The 19,804-nt window shown below is 49.2% G+C and overlaps 1 pseudogene; it reads left to right on the plus strand.

Annotated features, from left to right (window-relative positions):
* The first annotated feature begins 10,702 nt into the window (after positions 1–10,702).
* The window catches only part of LOC144105721 (uncharacterized), a 501,375-nt pseudogene continuing 492,273 nt past the window's right edge, over positions 10,703–19,804 (plus strand).

The raw sequence follows: 19,804 nt of genomic DNA on the forward strand, positions 1-19,804 counted from the left end.
GCAAAGCACCCCACCAGTGCACGTAACCAGTCGAAAAAGCCCAATTTTGTCTACTTGCAGCAGCGGGGGTTATCTCGTTTCAAAATTTTAAAAGCGCATGGCGGCTACTCACGGCCAAATACAAGGCTCTGCTTTCAACTAGATGCCTAACCCAAATAGTTAGAAAGCGAATTATTGAAAATTAGTTAACTGTCTTACTAGTGAAGATGATTCACCGGTTTTCTTGCGTCCGCCAACCCTGGGAATACCATGCCGCAAACTTTGTTTTTGAAAATTACTTAAAATCTTCCTTGTAACATCCGGTGCATACAAAGTACGTTCGACAAACATTCACTTCTTTGGGGCACAGGCAGACTGCACTTAAGGAGTCTGAGGAAACAGCAGACATCACTGGAATGTCTAGATGTGTTCAAGCGTGCCATTTTTTTTCATGCTTTTTGAGAAGAGAAGTAATTTGACTGATCAACATTTCAGAGAAATTATAGAAATATTTATCCATACTTATACCCCTGTCACACGGACATTGTAAAGGTACTTTGAACTAATGCTCCATTACTCTAAGGACGAACGCGCGCTGCCACACGGACGCGCCAAAGGACACCTAGCTCAAAGGAGCTTCGAAACAAGGCAGCTCGAGTTCGTCCTTTGAGGCTTCAAGGGAGTACTCTCTCTCCCAGCGAGTTAACAACATAAATAAATTGAGAAAAGAAACGTTCAATTTTCATTTTATAAATTAACTTCATAAGATTAGTGGTGTTTTAAAATATAAGATCATTTGTTTTGTGGCAGTCTCACCACGCCATACTCTCGTTCCAGATATACGAGCCATTTGGGCTCAGTGTGGCCAGCACTGTGATGTTATGCTCTGTACTTGGAAAATCATGTCATTATTGCAGTTAAAATTGCATTGCTTTAACTAGAGTCCCTAAATAAAGACTTAGAGTACCGGCACTCTTTTCTCTTATTGTTCTGTGCCGCCGCCACGATCATTGGTCAGTTTGCATCACGTGATAATTGTTTACACTGCGACGGTTCATGGGGGCTGCCATTTTGTGGCTTATGCGTTTTCAGTCGGGCAACTATGGTAGTCCTAGTGCTGCGAGTGCTGCCGGTGACCGACTCAGTGACCAGGGATTCCGCGCCTCGCAGCATTTCAGCTGCGCAAGAGCATACGAGGATGCCGTTTTGCTGCGTTGTTGGCTGTTTCAACTCGCAGAATGATGGAAAACGCTTCATGCGCTTTCCGCTTTCCATGCTGTACGGCTACGATCCCCGCCGCAGCGCAGGGTGGCTAACAGCGTTGTTTACAAAATGGCCGGGCCAAAGTTAGCGGCGAGGTCGCCGAAGCGGCAATCTGGCAACAATGATAAACAACAAAATGGCCGCCCCTGCTTATCGCCGTGCTGCAGTGACTCTAGCTTTAACATAAACGGTTATAAAACTAATTTACTAAAAAAATGTGACATTTATGTATTTATATGTACAGTGAGGTTTGCAATTTAAATAACGCTTTTCGCCAATGAGGGCGCTAAAAAGTTCTTGCGAAGGTCGTTCCGCGACCGTGTAGCACGGACGAACTCCCTTGAAGTAGTGCTCCTTTGGGAGCGTAAAGGAGCATTAGTTCAAAGTGCCTTTAGAGTGCCCGTGTGACAGGGGTATTACTCTGTTGACCACCTTACGCAGTGGAAGGCTATATGGACGAAAAGAACAGCATGGTGATAGCGCCGTCTGGCGAGCATTGTCGAAAGCATCTTTATCGAGCAGTTAACTCCACGTCCAGCTGCATGTTTAACGTAAGCTGGGAATATTAAGCCTTACCTATAGATAGCATGCACGTGGTGTCACGTCAGCCAGATAGCTGCTCCGGCGGTTATGTTTACTAACTGGTTTGCTGCCGCTCGCGCTTATCGACAAGTGCACGAATAAACACAGGTGTTTTGGTGCAGCGGCCGACCCCTTCGCTGTTTTTACCTTTTTATGATGGAAGTGGAGTCCTTTCACGAGGCCATAAAAAAACGCTCCATCCTATCAGTGCGTGTTCGGAGCCAGGAAAAGGTTCGGGAGTGCGAGAACATCGGGGCCCCTCAAGAACTCTGGGTGCAGACAAGAGATCGGGCGCTGGTCTCTTCCTGGACTTGCATGGCAACATTACCAGCTTCTTTTGTAACCTCAAATGAATGCGTACAGACTACTATTACCGTACACTTCCTTCGTTAGTTCGTGGGGGAGAGCTTGTCAGTAAGGCAGTTCGAGAATGACCGAGTACTCCTATTCCGAAGGGTCAATGGAAAACATTACTTCTAAGCTCTTTGAGCAGAAATGAACTGACCCCGAGGCTTTATTATTTAAATTGTAAGGCCGCGCTTCATCGAAGCGCATATTTTGTTTTTCCCTTAGCTTGCGGCCACTGCGGGACTCGGGTCTATGCTCCCCCCAACCCGCGTGACCCTCCCCCCCTTCCCCTACCCGCGCAAGCAGTGGCAAAGGCGCAGGAGGCACTGGCTGCTTAACAGCACCGCTGTGACGGCCGAAGACACCTGGCTTTGTTAAGCGCGCCAAGAAAGCATGCGAGGCGCGCACCACGAGCACGTGGTGCCGCTTGGTCTTAGGCAGCATTCCCACGGCGGCAGAATGCGAACCACATCGCATCCCGCGATGGGGCCCTTTTTTCTCTCACTTTTTTTTCGCATTGTCGATGGCACCGAAGCATCGCGATTCTCCGCCGTCTGATATTCCTGCGGCGAGCCAGTGGGTCAGTGGCCCCGCCAATTAGGTGAAAAAAAAAACAACGTTTCATCCTTTGAGAGGCGACGCGCGGGTGCGGCAGGGAAGGGGAAAACATCAAGCAATAAGGCCGAGAACTCCCCCCCCCCCCCCCCAGGAGAGGGGTTTCAGAATGTTTTCTGTGTATGTTTCTTTTTCTTTAGCCGAGCCCCGGGCTCGTAGTTGGGTACTACCTTCAGGGGCTGTGGCTACCTGCATTGGTTATCGGGCGGGCCTCGAAATATGGCCGCCCTACCTTCTTTGTTTGAAAAGCTTTAAAATTGCATTTAAAATCATTGGAGGGCAGCCTTGTCTAGTTGAGCTGGAGGCTCCGTGCAGTGGCACGTAATTCTAGAGACCTAGACTCTAACCTCGTGTCGATGAGTAAGGAGGTCTTCTCGAGTTTCTCTTTGTGAGATCTTTTCTTTTAGGTTACAGTTTGACTGTCTGTGTGACTCAACTTGTAACACAGTTTGCCCTTGCACATCCTGTAAATATATTTTCTCTTTGTCTCCATCATCTGGCATCAATCATCGTCTGCTCCTTCAACACCGCCGAATTCAGTTTTGGAGAGGTCCTGTGCCCCTCCGAAGAAACGCAAAGAACCATCTTGAATTTATTTAAACGTTAGTTGCTTTTTTTGCTTTCTCGTCGATAAAACGCTGCTCACAATGGTGTTGATTCCTTCGGTCAGCTGCGTCGGCATGTAGAATTTAGCCGCACGGTCATTCGCTGTCCCCGCAGTTTTGGCCTCGGCATGCGATTTCCTGATTTCTGCCTGAACTCGCCTCTTTTCCCTGCGCCGTTTCTCGCTCTGCGATGGCGTCATGCGGAATTGTTCCGGTTGGCGTTGCATCCAAGCAGCAGCGCGATGTCTCAGTTTATATTTGCATCCTCGAGCTACTTTGGTTGTCTTCATTTCAACGCTAACAACCAGGTTAATCAGTGAAGCTTTCCTTGTCTCGCCATTATCACACTGTCGACAGTCGGAACTGCGCATTTGCCTGTTGTGAAGTGCGCGCCCACTCATTGGGAAGTTGCGGTTCGCGCTGTGTAGTAGTTGGGGTGTTTAATGTGAGCCACACGAAAGCTTCATTGTTTTGGGTTCAGCGCGCCTTCTTTCGCTTGCACTGATCCTCTGGGATATTCCGTGGCGAGAAACAGTTTGCATTCGCCGAAAGTTTTGCTCCGTGGCTACCGCTGCTCTTGGAGCCACGAAATATTGCGCTCACATTCATAGTGGGACGGCGCAGCGTGCGCACTTCGGGAGCTGGTGGTTCGTAAACATGGTGCAAGCGTATCCAGTAATTCCTTTCAGTGACCTCAGCTCAAGTTATGTGTTGAAGGGATCATGACATGGTCTACCAACAAATCTAGCTTTTACGTTGCAGCTGCAAGCCACGACGTTATTATGCGTGCTTAAAAAGAAGGAGGGCTCTAGGCGCGCATTTGAGCTACAAATTGCTGTTGGAAGTTATCTGGTCTCATTCCCTCTCCCTGCAGCCGGGACGGCCATATTGAAGCATCCTGAGTGACGCCATGACCCGACAACGCCGTCGTCTGCTGCACAGCTGCGTACGTGCACGCGAGGTCGGTGCCGAGCAGAGTGCGCTCCTTCTTGAGTCCCGCCGTTGCACACTGTGGTGGAGTCGCCGAGACACGGCAGAAGCTGGACAGAAAAAGGATGTATAAAGGCCTTCGTCTATCTTGCGTGGGCATGATCTCTTTAGCTTCCCTCCTTCACCCCTCCGCACCTCTAGCCGGAAAAAACGAACAAGCTCAGCCGTTCAGTCACGAGCAAGGGCGTGACCGTTGGCTTATGTCGTCACGGAACGCGAGAACGCCAGTGTTGCCTGACTGCCACACGGTCCAGGAGAAATTTCAAAAAGTCAATTACAAACTACTTGCTGCACCAAATGAGCTTATATTCTGGCCGTTTGTTCCGAGATGCATTGCAAACAACATGAAATAAACAGCTTGACTCTGACAAATGATATGTCACAACACCTTGAAGTATTAGTAATCCCTTTCCACTAAAGCAGCGCGTACAAAGACCGCACATGAGCCATAAGAGATTTTCGCTATTTCCGATAAGAACACTTGTTCTTGCAAGAGGTGTCTGACCCAAGCAGAATGTCGGAGCCGGTTGAACGGTGTTTGTGCATGCTAAGGAAATAAAGAAAACGAAAGGAAGAATTTTACGAGGACAAAAGTATGACCGACCCTCGCACGTGCTTCGAAAGTTCGTGTAAAGGGCGGTTCACATGCAAGCGAATTGGCGAACAGAGCGAACAGCGGCGCGGCGCTGCGAAGCGGTTCGCGAGCTTTCGTTTCACATGCATCGCCGCTCCGCGTTTCCCACCCACCGCTGCGAAAACCAATGTTGCTGGCAAAAGGTATGCGCCAGCAACCGGTTTTGGTGGCCTGCAAACACAAAAAAAACGTAATATAAAAGCATTATTTTGTCATTTCTTTTCATAGTTTATTTAAATAAATATTATTATTGCGTTTTAAGCATTAAACAGCGCTTTATACAATTTCTTTCCTAAGCAAAAGTTCGTACGTGCGGCGTACAAACTCGCGTGGCAACGCCGGGCCAGTCAAGCCACCCTTGCCGGGCGGTCATTGGTTGAGATGCGGTGCTGCCGCGTCGCCGCCGCGAAAATTTCCAACTTGCCCGAACCTCGCCGCTCAAGCCGCTGGGGCTTCCTCCGCCGCTTGAGAGAGGGTGTATGCGCCGCGGCGGCGGAGTTCGCGAGCGGTTCGCTTGCATGTGAAACGGGCTTAAGACTCGTCCATGCTCGGGTCAAAGTAGAGCTCGCGAGAAGCCTCAGGAGCGGATCTCCCTTTCGCATGGACTGCGAACAGTGCCATTAGTATTCATTCTAGTATTTATTAGGTTGTTTTAGAGCGCCAGCACATATTAGCTTGCTCCTCAGTATCGCACCACGGTCGTCATCGGCGATAACAGATCACACTGTCACCCGCTTCATTTGGGAGGTGGCAAAGCTTAGAGGTGGGAGAAGGAAACAGGATAGAAACAATGCCACCTATTCGCTGTAAGGTTGACCGAGAGGTGGCGGCATCGTCGTTCCTCTTGAGTAAATCGGCCGCCGGCGGTGAGCCCTAATACGCACGCACTCCGATTCTCTTATAAGATCGTCTTCTGCGGAAGAAAATGTGCCGTCTGCACTAGATGAGCGGCATACTTCTTAAAATGCTTCAATATTGCGCAAAAAACCGTAAATTGGAAAAATATACGCAAAAGAAACGCGGATTTTAGGAAAACACAAGAAAAATTTTGTTAGTATAGCGATCTGTATTTTAGGGTATATAATCTCGTTACCACTAAATATGGTTGTTGACATAATAATAACACACCTTGAATTCTGTGAGCACAATGACGCCTGGTTATCATAAATAGTTCCCGCAATCAATGCCACCCCGGTTGACAGTGCAGCAACCGAGGATACGGAGAAGTACTTGCTGTTGGGCTAGTTGGTTCATCATAAAGTTGAAGGGCGCAAGAGAACGAACACAATAAGACACAAAGACTGAAAGAGCGCCTGTTACCAACTGAGTTTATTGCGGAAAACACCACCTTTAAACACCAGACATTGTCACCATCAGTGCGTTATCATAGCCAGGACATTTACGCATAAAAACCAGAGGTTTGCTAGTCACTGAACAAGGCATGAAAAATTTACGAACCTGATAGCAAGATTAAACGACAAGATCTACACATGACCATCTATATAATCCGATTCATGCCCGCTGAGTTTGACGGACGAAGTGCTTATGCATTTGGGCCCACTTTTCTGTATGTGAAATGCTTCTATAACTTCCGTTTCAACTCGCTCTCTGCCTCTGCCGATAAACTTTGAATCTTCCAGCACCGGTCCGCAATCTTGACAATCTCTGCAATGATCAGGGAGGTTTCCCCTTTCATTGTTTTTTTATTGTCCGTTTGAGTTCAATCGCTCTCTCATTGAAACAACGGCCGGTCTGCCCAATGTAGACACGCCGACACTTGAGCGGTATCTCATAGATGACTTTAGACCTGCAATCCGTATAACGCTGCCTATGCTTGATAGAGCATTTCGGGGGTCGTTTGTCTATCATGAAGCATATCTTGCCAAGCTCACATGGTGCTGAAAACACCACATTCACACCATAACGACCCTTGTCTTTTTGATTATGTGTGCTATTTAGTGCAAATACGGAATCATCGCCACAGGCCTCTAATCTCGCTGCTTGCTTGATAGAGCACCGCTCGAAGAGACTTCTGCAGCAAGGCTTCACAAACATCGGTTATGACAAGGCAGGGATAACCAGCGTTGTTTAATCTCTTAAGTTGCTTATCAAAGCCAGCCTGCACACAGTGATAACATGATTTTGAGAGGGCGGTGTGTAAGCACGTCATGGCAATACTTCGTTTCACCAGCTTAAAATGGGCACTGCTGAACGGCATGAGGCTTTTCTTGGAGCGGGGGTTGTGCACCCAACTCCGCGATCTATGCCAGTGAAATCAAACTGAACGTCCAGAAACTGAATCTTGCCCCCTTGCGGCAGTTCCCAAGTGAAGGTGAGGCCTTGGGAATTGTCTCTAAAAATGTTAAGAACATCAGCAACAGCTTCGTTCAGTTTGATTTCACTGGCGTAGATCATGTGTATTGGGTGTGTTACCCCCGCCTCAAGAAAAGCCTCATGCCGTTCAGCAGTGCCCATTCTAAGCTGGTGAAACGAAGTATTGCCATGACGTGCTTACACGCCGCTCTCTAAAAATCATGTTATCACTGTGTGCAGGCTGGCTTTGATAAGCAACTTCAGAGATTAAACAAAGCTGGTTATCCCTGCCTTGTCATAACCGGTGTTTGTGAAGCCTTGCGGCAGAAGTCTAAACTCGCTTCGAGCGGTGCTCAATCAAGCAAGCAGCGAGATTAGAAGCCTATGGCGATGATTCCGTATTTGCACAAAATAGCACACAACATCAAGAAGATAGGGTAGTTATGATGTGAATGTGGTGTTTTCAGCACCATGTGAGCTTGGCAAGATATGCTCCATGATCGACAAACGACCCCCAAGGTGTGCTATCAAGCATAGGCAGCGTTATACGGATTGCAGGTCTAAAGTCATCTATGAGATACCGCTCAAGTGTCGGCGTGTCTACATTGGGCAGACCGGTTGTTGTTTCAATGAGAGAGCGATTGAACTCATACGGACAATAAAAAAACAATGAAAGGGGAAACCTCCCTGATCACTGCAGAGATTGTCAAGATTGCGGACCGGTGCTGGAAGAGGCAAACTTTATCGGCAGAGACAGAGATCGAATGGAAAGGGAAGTTATAGAAGGATTTCACATACAGAAAGGTGGGCCCACGTGCATAAGCACTTCGTCAGTCAAACTCAGCGGGCGGGAATTAAAACGAGTACTGAGCTGTTTGCTGTATGCGTGATTTCAAAACAGATTTACCTTTTATGCATACATTTATATTTCATTTCTTTTTCAATTTTTAATTTGTTTGTTTCTTTTGTATTTGTTTTATTTATTTTATGTTTTGTTGATGTATTTTTATTTTTATATTTCTGAGTTCTTTATGATCATCATGACATAAGATTTCTATGCTGTGTGGTACTTTTCCAATCACAGTACAAATCAATTTTTGGCAATTCTATGCTGTTGGGTACTCTTCCACAATCGGAGTAGAATTAAATTTTTGGCCTGGCGTTTTCTGCTGACGACAAGGAGACGAATATTTCCGTGCAGGGTAGAGGTATATAGCTTCGCTGTAAAATTTCGCCCTCTAAACAATCTGCTACGAGTGCGGCAAGCCGAACATTGAGGAGGCGCGGTTTTGATCACGTGACCGCCGTTGTGTGCTGATCGGTTTCGGCGCTTTCTTCACCCACCACCCGATCACGTTCCAGCAAGTATACCCAGAGTGTGGGCGTCCTTGGCGTGAGAGCAAGTGCCGGGGAGGCCGGAAGTCATGCCCTGGGGCCTCACCTAGTGCAAGTGCCTCTTGGTTTCCGCCTGCAAAGGGTTAAATTTCTCAGAGGCCTCTCCTATGCGGCATACAGAAGAAACTCCCCGGAGGATAGGGTCATGTTCAGGTGTCACGAAGCCCAAGTAATACACATCAGCCCCGAGTACGTGCTGGGTCTGCGCATCAAATGCTTGAACCTCGAGTGTATACGGCTGCTCGTGCCAGGGTCAGTTTAAGTGCATCCAGGAATACTACGAGAGGGACTACCGTTACCACTGCACGACGTTACCACTGCACTGCAACGCGACATTCCTGTGAAGGACATCTGCAAACATCGCCCCATCTGCCGGGAAAAACAAAGCAGCGGCGAATAATAATAATTAGTGTTGCGGATAGGAAATGGCGCAGTATCTGTCTCAAATATCGTTGGACACCTTAACCGCGCCGTAAGGAAAGGGATAAAGCCGGGAGTGAAAGAAGAAAGAGGTGCCGTACTGGAGGGCTCCGGAATAATTTCTACCACCTGGGGATCTTTAACGTGCACTGACATCGCACAGCACACGGGCGCCTTAGCGTTTTTCCTCCACAAAAACGCAGCCGCCGCGGTCGGGTTCGAACCCGGGAACTCCGGATCAGTAGCCGAGCGCCCTAACCACTGAGCCACCGCGGCGGGTCTAAGCAGCGGCGAAGATTCCAGCTTTGCTGCTGACGGGCGCAAGCGCGGAGATGGCACACGCAAAGCAGGTGCCGGGCGTTTCTCGGGTTGATGCCGACTCCGTTTTAGCTCGTGCAGTTTTTGACAGCGCATGTAGGAGGTGACGCGCCTGAACGCTGGAGCCGGATAGCTGCCATGATGGGAATCATGGCAGGTAGATCTAGGAAGGACCTCAGGGGCTTACCATGAGCATCCGCAGGCTGTCCATGATGCACGCGAAATACGAGAAGAAATCAACTGAGAATGGCGTTTGTGCATCGCCTGGTCCTGGTATTGCATGGAAGGCCTGCATTGCATGGAAGTTCTTGAAATGTGACTACTTGAGAGCACTGGGAGCTGCAAAATTGAAGATCTCCTTCATAATGTCGTGAAAAAGGATATTTGCATAATAATCTTACGCGAGGTCTAAGGAGCATGTATATGTGTAGACAGTTGATTGGTTGCAATGTGGCGATATATAGCAGTGGACTCCTGCTGGCGCCCCCGTTAAGTCTTCATGCATCGCCTGCGCTGCAGGCATTACGAAAACATAAAGCATATTTCTTTTTTTGTGTGCTCCATAGTGATGGCTTCTGAGTGAAACATGTGTGATAACAAACCCCCTGTTGTTCAGAGTGGCTTATCGCGGTTTATTTAAGTGCTCTAACCAGCACGAAATGCATGGTGTGCAATATAAAGATGAAATTTGAAGTGGAGGCTTTTTCGTTTAGCATTGGGTTGATGTTAAACGCCCGAGTAACAATTTTGGCATCAACCATAGAACAATCGAGGAGCTTGCGTGCAGTCATACTTGAGTCGCGAAGTGGGTCTGGCACTAGACAAGGATAAGGAAAAGGGGTTGGGGCATGGTCTCCTTGTGTACTCGCAATTCAAAACGCATTCCTGCCTTTCTTTCTTTCTTTCTTTTTTTGGCTATGGGTATTGAGCTCACGACAGTCTACCTCGGGCGACACCGCATCATTAAGACTCTTGTCTCTCCACCTTTACCTCTTATCTTTATATCGTTAAAGACAGGGTGCTTTATTTATTTATTTTTATTGCCCTGTCTAACGATTCTACCACTGTTCATGTATAGTCGGCATTGGGAGGCATTTGTTTCTTCATATTCGTATTCGATGAGTATTCGGAAATATTAACATTAGTACGCCTTATTTATCGATGATTGATAGCATTTTTTTTATCTGCTGAAAAGCATATTCTAATATAAGAACTTCACGCAAATATCTTGCAGAACGACCAGGGTATGACTCGCACGCTGAAACGCCCGGGAGGAACAAACAAAATAAATAGTCGTTCACACATGCCGGACATCCCAGCTACAAGTAAGTGAAATATTAAAAGACTCGAAGTGCCCTATAGTAGAGTGAAATGAATCAAGGCTGATCACCGTCGAGTGGTGTAGTCTGCAGTACTTTCTTTTTGTTGAAAGTTAAATAATGATGAACGGCAAATCTGCTTACTCTACTTCAGAATTGGCATCATGTACAGGTTGGTAGGGAAATTGTATATTGCCTTGCAAAGCAGCTAGGTGAAATGTTTGCATCCAGGTAAAATTTACGCAGCTTTTCTGAAGGGACAAAATAATCGCCGATTCCGAAAGCCCACGGTAGCGCAAGTGGGTCGACGTCACCGTCTTTTTTTCAACCCTGCTCGACCGCGGTCGGCGCCTGCGAAAAAGGGCGACGCCTCATTCTTCTCGGAATCTGCTGCGTGTGTGGGGCGTCCTTTCGCCCACGAAATCGTCAGGAAGCTGAACGCAGCAGCGTGGAGTCTGTTGGCCCCGTGGCTTGCCCATTTTGTGGTATGCCGTGTGTTAAGATAGAATCCTTATAATAAACTGCACATTTCCAAGCAAAAAACTTAATTTCAAACCCACCGTTTCGAAGGCGGCTCGGCTCCTTCATCAGGGGTGACTGGGGCAGTAGCTGGCGTCTTTAAGTATGGAGGATGAAAGTAAATATTTTTGGTTGGAGATATGGTTTGTTATAAGTCTTCGAACTCAACCAGACTGGAAAAGCTGTAAAAATATTTAGCTTTTAAGTTAGAGTCACACCGCGCCGGGGGATCCTTCCCCCCCATTTCTCTATTTTTTTTTCCGGTAGTGGTGGTCTCCTTGGGAAGTAGAGGGAGTTTACTGAGAGGCACGACGCCCGCGCTAATCCTTTCGGCTCTGGTGCTGACTCATCCCCTGCCGACCGGCCTTGCAAGAGGGGTAGAACAATGACAGTTCATCACGCGTTTCAGGACTGCCCCAAGCCGTGGGAAATGGGCACAACCACCCCGAACTGCCTTGCCAGAGTCGCAGGGGGCCGATTAATTTTTTCCGTTGAAGAAATTCCTTTGACTGTCAGCGGAGAAGGCACACCCGATGCGTGAGCGCCTGGTTGGCTGCCCCAACCGGCAACGTGTCGCCGGATGAGCGGACAAAGACCCGAAGGCTCTTCCTACTGCTAACCGCCGTGTAATCGACCACAGGACAGCGTGTCATCCTCATCCATTGCTCGGGATGAGCGACCGATACGAGCTCCAAAAGGCCAACCGAGAGGGGGCAGGAAATAGTAACTGGTGCCGTAACCAGAATTTAGACTCGCGAAAGTTAACTCTATACTTGTCTCATTGCTGGAGAGACGCCTAGGGAAGCGACGGGGCGTTGGAAGAACAGGCTCAACAGGTGGCATCAATGGAGAAAAAGGAAAATGCTAGATCAGCCACAAAGACTGCCTTAGAAAACCACGAAAAAGTAATCGCAAAACGCCCAAGGCTGATGGCAACAGGTCTTCCTGCTCCTTATCTGCCTGATGGCCTCCCTATTTCACCATTATCATGTTCCTTTCTATCGCAAAAGGCTCGCTTTTCGTTAGGGCTTTATCTGTTTTGGTCATCTTGTCTACTTCCATGTTTCCCCACACTCTCTTATCTGTCAGGTAACCATCCCAGCAGCCCCCGCGCGAGAGCCACGCCAACGATGACAGAGTCCAGGGGCGCATCTGCGTTGTCTTTCTCTGCCTTCTCGCATAAATCTTTCTCGGGAGCTACTGCGCAGTGGTGAACGTGGGTAGCGATCGTCCCAGTAATGCATACCGATGCAGACAAAAACCTTATTGGAAATTCGGGTTGCGTGCTCTTTTCGAGCGTGGTATTGGTGCCGGATAATCATTGCACCGTTCGTCCATCACTGGAAGAAAATTCCAGCGTCGTCGGTGACAGGACCCACAACGACAGCAAGGACATGATGTGCACGCGAAACAGGAGGCACCTCCCTACTCAGCGACTACACTCCGCAGGGATACAGTACGAGCGGCCGAGGAGGATCGACGAGGAGAGGTCACGGGTATGCGGCAACTGGTGCACGCTCTAAGGCTTCGGCACCAACCTCGACCACCGGCCGGTCAAGTTCGCGCAGCCCATACTCCGCTGCTCATCTCCGACAGCAGCACCCCGACCCACGCATCGCGGGAGGTGAGCGCATTCCAAGCATCAACGGCTGCCGCGCCCTCTCGCGGGCGCAACGCGCAATGATCCTCCGCGCGCGCATCGGCTGCGTGTGGCCTGGGGACCGACGGGTGCGCCACGGACTAGCGACGAGCGAAGTGTGTGTTAGATGCGGTGCAGTGGAGACACTGGAACATCTGCTACTTCGCTGCACCGCGTTCGCCGACGCTCGTCGTGATATGCTCGCGGCCTACAGGGCGCTGGGCATCCTACCAGACTCGCTCAAGACGCTGTTGTGGCCGCAGGGCAGTGCGCGTACCCGTGAGCGAACAATGGTGAGCTTGTGTGCTTTTCTCGAACAGACGGGCCTGACGTCCCGTCTGTTCTGCGCCAGGTAGTGTTAGGCAGTGACGGAACGCTCCGCTTGTGCTACCTCGGACGCTTAAAACAGCTGGCCGCCCCACACCAGCTGTTGTGAACAAGTGCTGTGCGCGTGTGTCGCGGTGGTTTCGGTTTGTTGGCGCACGCGCGCAGCCATCTGCATTCCAGGCGGCGCCTGGCGGCGACGTCACGGGCACCTCCCCCTTGGAGACGACGCGGCGACCCAACGCAGCCGGCCGCCTCCTGCCCAACGAAGCAGGCCGCCTCCTCATCGGCGACACCCCCCTCTCCCACCCGGCGGCCGCGGCGGCTGAACCAACACCCTCTAAATACTTTTTGGCTGAACGCGCGCGGCCGGAACATTTGACTTGTAAATAGTGTATATATGCCCTCACCCCTATCTCTTTCCTGCTATCCCCTCACCTCTTTTGTTTCACTTCTTCAAACTGCCTGCTATCCTATATTTCCGCTACCCCAGCTCAGGTGCCGCCGTTTAGTGATGGCAGATGCCGGGGTGAGCAAACATCTTTTACCTTCCTTTTTGTTATTTTAAATAAATAATCACTATATATATACTCCGCTGCGTGTTGTGCTCAATATGCGAGAAGTTGCCGGCGAATCCAAATTTTCTTCCGTGCGGCCACAACATGTGCGAACTTTGCCTACAGATGGCCACGAAGTCGTCCGGGCCTCTCGCTGATGACGGTGCGGATTCTTACATTACGTGCCCAAAGGACGGAGCGCACATGTCGATGTACAACGTGTGTAGTGTAGTAAGCATTCACCCCGAATTATTGCTGATGATGCGTGCCCACTGTTACAATGTCGAGTATGGCTGTCCGTACCAGGATCTGCTGAAGAACGTCCTGAAGCACTCCGAGTTGAACAGCCGCTTCCGCTTCGGGAACACCCCGAGACAAGATATGCCCGCCATGGGCGTCTTCACAGATCGCTACTTTGCGCACCCAGGTCAAAGCAGCGGCGAGTATGCCTGCATCTCTGGTCACTATGGGAGCCAAGAACACAGGGTCGTCGGCGCCGTTGGTTGCGTTCAACAGAACGGCGCCGGTCGTCCCGCGGCGGCTGGTTCTGCTTCCAGACCAGTATCAGACGCCATGGAGGAGCTTAGCCAGATACTCGCGGCACTGAACCCGCCTACCTCCGAAGAGAGAAAAAGTGTTATGGAGCGGGTGGACGTGGACAGCTGCCTTGCCACCCGTACTGGTAAGCTTTCCACGGCTTCTGCGAGCTCAAAGAGCAGTGGAGCTGACGACGGCGCTTCCGCGTCGACGGATTTATTGCGTGGATCTCCGGTACCACCCCCATCGGAGTCGGCTGCCTTCTACTGAACACTCGCTCTGCATAAGGTGATATAATACAGGGCCACGTGTGTCGATATCTCCGAGACAACCTACTGTTATGTTATTAGTAATGTGTCTGTTTTCAAGGCCACAGCAAGGAACTAGTTCATGTTTTGTGCTTTGGTACTCAGTGTTTCAGTATTCAGTGTGTCTGTTTTACCGAGCCCCATCGTTGCCTTTCTCTGGTATTCCTTATATTTCCTAATATTAAGAAGTGCTGCCTTAATTTACCCGTAAATTTGTAATAAAGCCTTGACATCCACCAAGATTAATGCCTGCACGTGTCTCGTTAGACCGCAGATCTCTGCTGGATTTGACATGACGCAAACCACCAGCAAATCGCTTCTTAGCCGTCATGCCCCTGCGCCGTTATTTATCATTCTATTTAGATCTGTTGACCCAGGACGCCAGCATATATTTACAGAGTAATCTGGACAAATAGCCATATATTTAGGCTATACGCCGACAGTTCCACCCTATCCTGTGGAAAAATAGAGGGGCGAGAAGTTCGGAAATGTGATGGCGCTGTCAGGTGAGCACTATCGGAGATCTTTATCTAGAAATCAACTCTCCGTGCAATTTCATGTTTAACGTAAACACGGAAGCCGGGAATGCGACTGGCTGCCTAGTCAACTGGGCGTCCGCCTCGGCTGCTGTAGGTGCTTGGTTAGAACCCCACCACCGGACAGACAAGAATGGGTACAAGCCTCCCCCGGCCCGTCGCCCTGCTTCTTTTTTTGTTGCTACTACACAGCTAACGGTCAAGCGTGGCCCGCAGGGAGCGTTTTTTCCCATTAGATTACAACCTACTGCAAACAACAGAGATTAATATATCCCTCATACGTCACTAAATAAACAGAAACAGGTTGTTTGGAGGCAACTTCAAACAGGCACATTTCATAGCCCACACAGAAGAGCTAATGTAGCCCGCTAACTCTAAACTATAGTGCCCCATGTGTAAGGATCCAAAGGAAACCTTGCACATATGCTGTACGGAAGCCCCAGGCTTAGGCCTAAGCGAGAATGGCATATTAGCAAAAAAGAACATTGCGAGACTGCGGTAACCAGCTCTGAACCTGAAGTTCAGGGGCTGGTGGTGGATTGGGCGCTGGAGGTCGCCTGCAGGCACGAAGCCGCGGCCATCGCCTGGACCCAACACCGCATCCACGGTGGTGACAACGCAACCTTTTTGGTTGATCAAAGTTTTCAATGAATGAATGAACGAAATGCCCGTGAAATCGCGTCGCGCGCCCGACGCCCGCACCGACGAATTCACTCCCGTATGGTCAGCAGTTAAGCGGCGTTTGTTTTTGCCGCCCAGTTGTGCGATGCGCGCGCCGCCAACAAACTGAAATCAGACCGACGCGCAGGAACCAAAGTGAAGCCGCTGGCTCTCGCGCGCAGAAGGCTCGCGAGCGCGTCTCCCTCGGCCGGGTTCATGCAGCCGGGTGCACCGGCGCAGCTCCGTCCAGAATCACGTGACGTCCGCTCCGGCTCTCATTGGCCCTCTGTCGCTACCCTCTCCCGGCGTCGACGTTTTTTTCTGTTCCGCCAGAACCCGATGATTTGGTAAAAACGTCCCCTCTTACGGCAAAAAACGCTCCGCTGCCGTCAACGCAGACGAATGGCCCGGAAAAACGCTCCACCTTGCAGGCCATGCTTCATGCATCCACGTTACACGCTCGTGACTGTACCGTGATATTTCCTTGTTAGTTTATCAATCTGATACAATTTAGGCTGTTGGCTCGCAAATATTTAGTGCTTCTCCGTTACGAATTTGTTATATTGGTCAGTTCCCTGATGGCATTTTTAGGTTCACTTGATTCCAGTTTACCAATGAGAGAGCATTGTAAAATTTGAAAGTTTCCATGTATTTGCCAGTTTGGTCGAGAGAGGCCATGACACCTCGTGACAGAACCTGCCCAATGGATTGCAAGTACATTGCGCACAGTGTCAGTGGAAGGTGGCAACCTGCCTAATGGATTATGGGCAAACTGCGCCCCATTGCCAGATTCAATGCCGCGGAGCCCGAAGTGATCTCAATTTTGGTGGGGAGGAGGCGCGGGCTTTCTACTGCAAACGTGCCTGCCTCTTCTAGTGTCGCGTATGTCACGTGTACGTAGCAGATCGAAGACTAGTCGCTACGCACGCTGTGAGGTACTAATGAAAATATGGCACCAATGCAACTGCGGAGTTGCCGAAACCTAAAACCCAGCTTTCCGCAAAAAAAAAAAAAACATCGATGGAAAACCCGCCAAAGACGGCATTTGTACACTCCTCTCTGCACAGGGAAGGGTGGATTGCCAGGAGCTATGCGCCAGTTTTATGCACCACCGGCCCAATTTATCCGCGCTTCCACCATCGCTAGACGTGCCTGACGTCTCTAAGGGGCCACACACGAAAGCCGGAGACGCGCTGCATTCTGGATGAGTGGCTTTTTTGCTGTCCACCTTACCAAACGCAGCATGTTCCGCCGAAGCACGCATTAACGTTATAACTGCTCGCAAATGACGTGCTAGAGGTGTCCGAACTGTTAGCAAAGACATTGGCTTAGGTTCCTGAAGATTTTGCACCGACGATATCCGAATGTGACAGCCGACGTTATCAGGAAAAAACAAAAATAATCGGGATGGGCCTTTTCACGCTGCGGGCATATGACTGCGACTAGCTTGTGGCAGTGCGTGCATACTTCGGACTTCCACTATTTATTGCGCCTTCCATAAGAAGAAAAAGCTAATTCATTTTTACCTGCATCAACTTACACAGCCCTTTTGCATCAATTTTGAGATCTGCAGGCTGATCGAGTTGGCATCGATAATTTTCTTGATAACAGGAGAATAACAGCGCAAACTAAACCACGTCTTTAAGTAAGACGTTCAGTGCGACTTTTGTGGTGACTATAGGGCGCATGTAATATTGAAACGGGAAAAACATGGGCGTCCTGATTAGCAGAGGAGCATCACTTGCGCACTGCTTGAAAAAACGCTGAAATGTATTTTTTTTTTTATAGAGAACCTTTCCTTCCTTCGAGACAGAGTGTATTGCCACTACATTGCGTAGATATGTTGTTCGCATAGCAACCCTCAGTGTTGTGTATAGAATCCTGTAACCTTACAATATCGTTGTGGACAAAAAATATAATACGCCTTGTGTTCAGGCACTACAATAATGGCTGGCTATCAGGAAGCGTCCCTGCAATGACCCTCATTGTGGTTGACAGCATAGTTGACTGGAATGTGGAGAGGGTGTGCATGGTTTTCGAAGCACTTTTCTAACTTCATGGCCGCCAGGATTACTTGGTCGGCATTCGACGCTTTCTCCGCTCATCACATTATGCCATGCAGCAAAATAGGGTGCGGTGCATGATCCCCATAATTGGGTAACAGACCAGCGCCTCGCTGTCCGCGATCGAAGAGTCCAAAGCGGGCACGCAAGTGTTTGCTGCGGAATTCGGCTTTTGGAAGACACGTGAGCAGAGGCTGCTAGATAGCTAAACAGAATGTGCTCAGGGCTGAAATATTCAAGTTCGCTGATAAAAGACCGTGTCTAATCGGGCTAATCTGCTGGGTCGGTGCCGAGCCACCCCTGCCCGCATCACCCCTTCATGCATACCAATCTCTCCCCTAATTTTTTCCGTGACATTTTTTCTTTGCTCGGTTTTGTCCATCGTTGTAGACTGGCGTAGCGTTAAGAATGTGTGTGGTGATGAGTATATACAGCCATCACCGAAGAAACAAGGTCGCGGAAAAGAGCAATCAAGAAAGAGTTCTAAGATACAACTAAAGAACTAAGCGAAAGATACCCTTCAGAGAAGGCTCTCCCACCACTGGCGCGATTGTCCCCTTTGGCCATGCAGAAATACGTCCAAGGAGGTGGCAGCTGAAAGCAGATAAACCACGGCTGAATCGAATTAACCACGACGTCATGAAAATTCGTCGACGTCATTCGCTGGGGAGCATTCTTTGATGCGCATCTGCGGCATCGTTCTTGAGTTGTACCCGACTATTATATTTGTATCAACAATGGACAGAAAGCACCAAGAAAGGAGGCGTTGAAGCCGCTGGCGACAATCTGATTGGTTTGGCTATAGTTTGGCTGATCGACCATGCAGTGTTTTTTTTTTCTTTTTTTATTCCAGAAGTGTGCCAAGCGGCATAAGTTGAGAAAGGGGCAAGGAATGCAAAGTTAAAAAAAGGAGTGAAGGCCAGTTTCGCTGCGTATAATCGTGAAATGATTTTAGCTTCCGTTAGCAAAGCACCCCGGGTAACCTTGGCGCCTGAACTAAGAGAAAACACATCGCCGAACCTAAGCAAACATTGGCAAATCTTTCCTCCACCCCAAGGTGCCTACGGGTTGCGTCGCCACAGGAGCAGCGCGTGCGTTGTCTTCGTGGTCCCGCGTAGGGCGAAGCCAACGTACGGCGCGAGCTAGTTTCTCTCCTGCAGCCTTAGAGGCGAAGGCTGAGAAAACGCGCGCAAGAGATAAGCCAAATAACACGAAGATAAACAAGAAAGATAGATACTTAGGCTGATGGAAAACACGTTTCCGGTGGCTTCAAAAAATCTTCCCTCTATCAGCCATACACTTACGAAAGCAGCAGTTGCTAACACTGGACCACGATCACCCCAGTGCGTGGCGTCACAACAGTACACGAAATCAGCTTTATAACTTTTGACATTGTTGAACATGCCAAGTATCAATGTTCTAGAGTGTATCATTTTTTTTCTTGCGGTTAGCGTCTTGTTTAAGTAAAATGAAAAATTTTAAACGACAACTTTTTTACTTGTTAGTCGTAGAGGAATTGTGTGCGGTGGTCCTGAATGTGGGCGGAATTCCACTGCAGACCTTCCGGGTAGGGTCGTTTGCATTGAAGGCTTCGGTTACTGCACATCTTTCCTTGAAATTTCCTGCAACCCCGCGCGAATGGATTGACCTGGTCGACGACAGTGCAGTTTGTTCTTTCTCTGCGTATTGCCATCGCCCTCCCTTGGCAGCAGTTGATTTTCCCTCTGGATCTTACAGAGGGAAGTAGAGTGAGGTGATGATTATGGTAAAAGTATGCTTGACTTCTTGCAGGTACGATATTGCTCAATCACGTTGCTCGAGGACCCTTCGGGAGAGATGAACTTTTTATTAACAATTTATTAAAACAAAAAAGGTGCAAG

The sequence above is a fragment of the Amblyomma americanum genome, chromosome 1, assembly GCF_052857255.1.
Source record: "Amblyomma americanum isolate KBUSLIRL-KWMA chromosome 1, ASM5285725v1, whole genome shotgun sequence".
NCBI classification, from domain to species: Eukaryota; Metazoa; Arthropoda; class Arachnida; order Ixodida; family Ixodidae; genus Amblyomma; species Amblyomma americanum.